The sequence below is a fragment of the Phalaenopsis equestris genome, unplaced genomic scaffold (assembly GCF_001263595.1).
Source record: "Phalaenopsis equestris unplaced genomic scaffold, ASM126359v1 Scaffold000741, whole genome shotgun sequence".
Lineage (NCBI taxonomy): Eukaryota > Viridiplantae > Streptophyta > Magnoliopsida > Asparagales > Orchidaceae > Phalaenopsis > Phalaenopsis equestris.
The window spans coordinates 1,149,642-1,154,770 of NW_018165181.1; positions in this window are offsets into that span (position 1 = coordinate 1,149,642).

Below are 5,129 nucleotides of genomic sequence, written 5' to 3' on the forward strand. Positions count from 1 at the left end.
AAATAGCTAAATTATCGCTAAATGCACATTTTATTTAACTTCCCACAAGTTACTTATTAATGTGAATTAGTTTAATTTTGTAATTTTTTTAAAATAGATGTAATGTAATAATTAATTATATATACAATACATTAAAAATTATAAAACTATTAATTTTTATGAGAACCGACTAGTAATTAATCTTATTATAAAAATGTCATTAATTAACAAATAAAGTGAGAAATATGATATAGATCAAAACTAATGCACATAATTTTAGATGCCTAAAAAAATTGATAAAAATGCGAAAATTTGATACTTATATAAAATTAGAATTAATTTACCCCTGATTATATATATATATATATATATTAAAAAAGAATAGTTTGAGACTATTAATGTGTCAAAGAAGTTGAGTACCACTTTCTTAAGACCAACTGCGTCAGAGGGATTCAAACTCCCATCCCGAGGTGTTTTATACAATGTATGCCAACCAATAGATCGGGATAAATAAATTTAATATAAAATTAATTGATAATATAAATTACACTTTTCAAAAATAAACTTAAATGAAAATAAATTTTTAGAATGATGGGGAGAAGGGTTAGGTACCACAATATTTTACATTTTTTTTTTTTTTAATAAGGCTAATGTTGTATTTTATTTTTATTAAATAAAATTATTTGAAAAGTAAGGCTTTAACCAATTATAGAACGGGAAGGGGCCTTTTGAGGTGGGTTAGGTGCTCCACATTGTTATTTTGGACATGGTGGTAGGTAGCGTGGAAGGTTTTTTATTATGTAAAAATATTTATTATCTTGCAAATAATAATAATAAGATATATTTCGCACATGCACAAGATCGCAAATATAATAATTAGGTTATAAATATATAAGAATGGTTGTAACAAAAATTAATATTATATATAAATATTATTAGTTTATTTTCATCAGAAAAATAATATTTTTAAATGTTATAGCTAACACAACATTTGATTTTAATTGAATTTTGTAATGAATGATAGGCCTCGTTTGAAGGAGTTTAGTCGTTAACAATGGAATTTTACATACTTTTTGACATCATTAATAATAATTTTATGTACGTCTAAAATACACCAACATTGATCCTCATGAGATCTAACAATACAGAGAAAAATAGTGTGTCGAATGAGGTTCCACCAAAAGAAGACTATGGGGGACCACTTATTCTGACGGATGCAACAATTAGAGATAAAAACAACACAAGGTCAAAAGCCGACCGAGCCATGAGGTGGGCAAAAAGTCGGTCATCCTTTTCTGATTGCCCACTCTTTGGGTCTTATCGATCGACTCGGATTGATCGACCCTTCTTTTCGGTTTGGCCGGCCGTCACGGCCTAGTAGACCAAATACTTGCATGTTTGCATGTTTTTTGCATTATATTGTTTGTTTATTTGCACGTGCATGAAAAACTTAATTTGACTTGATGTATACGGTTCTTTTCAATGCATATAAAGTATTTTGTCTCATATGTGTTGCTTGTGGTATGTTTGAGTGTCTCTTTGAGCACCGACAATTGTAGGCGTCTTCCCCGCATGCGACATTATATTTATGGGGATGAACACTTGCACAATTTGGGAGGGGTTGGCTCATTTTTAGGTCATCCATCTCATTCCCTACAACATTGCCGGAGCATCATAGGTATTTCACATTGTGATAAGCACGAGTCATGCTCCCTGTCCACTAAACTCATGCAACGCATAATGCATGTCAACCAAGGTTTTTGATTTTCAATTTGTAAGAGTAACATCACTTAGTATGTTTGGCACGTAGCATTTTCGTTTGCTTGTCATTTGCATGTCATATGTTTGACATTTTGGTTTGTCATATACTTGACATTTCTGCATGTCATATGACTATCTTTATATGTCTGTTGCATATATTGCATGCCTGCATGTGCCATAGCGAATGCAATCTGTCGGTCTAATCGAAGTTGTTCGACGAGTAAAATACTGACTGACATTCGCCAAAAATGAGGTCAACATCCACATAAAAATTTGTGGTGTCTCCTTCTGTTCCTTTTTTATCTCCAGTGTGTGTTTGTTTTCGTATAATATTGATATATTAAATTATTACTCTATTGTCTTGAATTTTTCAGCATACAACAATATGCGTGTTTTTAATTATTATAATTTGAAAAAAAATATAACAACTTAATCATTATAAAAAATATCAAATAGACAAAACAAAATAAATGTGGTCTATGAATAAAATCATATTACAAGGAGAAATAAACCTAAAGAAAAAGAAGAATTAGAAAAAGATGCTTCGTAACGGTAGGTTAGTGATGAGCAAAGACCTAAGCAAGGGAAAATATTTGCGTACATAAGATGTACGCAGCGCTGCATACGTCAGGGGTTATTCAGGGGGTACAGAAGAGTTATATTCGGGTTATACCCCCCTGTAACCTCCGTGTAATTCCCTTGTAACCTCCGTGTAACTTATTTGTACCTATGAAACTACAAAAGCACGAAACTCATTTGTAGGTTACAGGTAGTCTACAAAGAGGTTACAGAGGAGTTACTGAGGGGTATAACCCCAATATAACCCTTCTGTATCTCATGAATAACCCCTGGACGTACCCATCATTGCATGCGTCTTATGTACACAAATTTTTTTCCTAAACAAGAGAGAAAATAAATAGCATTTATCTGACCGCTATCATCCAACCGAAGTTGTAATTATTTCTCAACCACTCATAGATCTATTAAAATCATAAAATATGAAACTTAAATGCATGACTTTATGGGTCTGCATGGCAATGATTCTAACAACTTTATTAAATTTTATAAATCCGTTCAATATCATGATTTAAGTTAAAACTGAAAAGAAATTGAAAATAAATTAAATTTATTAAATGCAGATTTAAAAGCTGTCTTTTGTTTATGTCAGATAGGATTTAAGCGTGCTTTAGAAAATCAGATTGGACTGGTCAGGTTAAACGGTTCTGACTGTGAATTAACTATAGGTCTGATTTTGGTTGGTATAAAAATCCCTCCTACATAGAACTACACAGAACCGGGTTGAACCGGCGAACCAGCTCCGGTTCTAAGGAATCATTTGGTTCACAGGCATGTACATACATAACACCAAATTTTATCTATTTTACATATCTTACATCTAAACTCTATTTTTTACATTTATAGCACCCAAATCACTCACATCAGATCAACAAAATCATTATTAAGAAATTCAATTTACATACATATCACTTATTTTTATTTATTTACATTTCTAATACTTAAAACTCTTTTTATTTTATGTTTATACCGCCAAAGTTATCCATATCACATTAAATATATTATTTTAATTTTTAAGGAGTGAAATATATGTTTTCATGTATAAATAAAATGACATGTTAAAATTTAATTTTAGCTTAGTTATTTAAATACATATGAATAAAGAGACATGTAAATCTTATGTGCTATCATTTTTATATACATTTAAGATTTATTAGGCCATCAGATTAAACATTCGATTCAGCTCCGATGCAACCATTAAATCTTGAACTTCTTATACAAGTTCAATATTTCACCTCATTAAAGTTAAATCCAGATGATTTTGTTACAAGATAGCCCCAACTAAGCAGATATTGGTCCACCTGTGGACTGGGCAATTTTTTTGTCCGAAGTTCGGACATGCTGCACGTCCGAACTCCAGACAAAAAAATTTGGCCCTAAGGAGTTAGGACGGTCCACATGAGACAAAAATTTTTCTGTGCGGACTCCTGACGTAGCACTGTGTGCGGCACAGAGTATTCCTAAGTTATTTTCAGATTATTTCTGGGTTATTTTTAATAATCCCGAAATAACCCAGAAATAACATGCGTTCCTTATTTTTAGATTATTTATGGATTATTTGAGATTATTGAATATAAACCAAAAATAACCTAAAAATAATTCAAAAATAATAATTTTACACTTGCACCCACTTATTAAAATAATCGACAACGTATTAAAATAATCGACAACTTCTAGTATGAGATTTGCGGGTTCCCTCTTCACAAAATTTACATGTAAAAACAGTCTCCCGGCACTTTTTGTTCTCCTTCTAGTTGAAAGTAAAGGAGATCGAAATCGAGGGGAAGTCGAAGAGGATTGGGAAGGAGAAAGCAAGGCGAAGTTGCTTCCTTCTCTTTGTTGGACGACGGCTTGACTCCGTCATGTCCTCCTTCCTTCACAATGACCATCTCATTGCTGCCCCATCGCCTTCCCCGATGCCCAATCCATCAAGTTCTTTGCCACCTGGTACTTCATTTGCCCTTCATTCTGTAATCTGATTCATCTTTATGTCGTTATTTGTTTGAAGTTGTAATCGCGGATTATTGAAGATCAGGTCGGTAGAAAATGCTGAAATGGATTTTGTTTGAAATCAAGGTTAGGGATATTGGGAAAAGGGCATTACTACTGGTTATTGTCGTTAGAAATGTGGGATGAGAGAGAAATTTTGGAATATTGATGGGTGATGAAATTATGAATAAGCAACCCTGGATGACATTTTAGACCTGACATTTGAACAAGTTCTGGACCTTCCTCTTCCGCACCTTGTAATATATATTTGATAAATTTATTGTGAATTTTTAGAAGGAGACAGGTTACTTGCAAAATCTTTTGCTGATTTTTATATGATCATGGTGGCAAGGAAGATTGTTTATGAAACTTTTTGTTGATATTTAAATAACCAAGGCTTATGGTTCCCATATAAATTTAGGTTGAGACAATTTTAGTTAAATGGAAATAGAGTTTTAGCTGTTTACCTCAGAAGAATATATGATGACATAGTGCAATATTACCGTTGAATTGTTATTGATCGAGTCTTATTTAGTAGAGGCTGAAACATGTTTTGATCACATAGAAGGCAATTTTGTAGGACGTAGTGTACTTAATTTGCATCATGTTATGAAGAAAAATATATCACAAGTTTTCCAAACAAATTTATTTTGAGCAGAGATTAAGAAACCTTAAGTTCCCTTAAAAAACAAGTTGTTGTCTCTCAAAGTAGTGCAAACTCTGAATATCATGCTTTGCACTAGGAATATGTGAAGGAATATGGCTTCAAATGCTATTAAGGGAACTTAAGGTTGAGACAAATGACGGAATTAAGATGTTCAGTG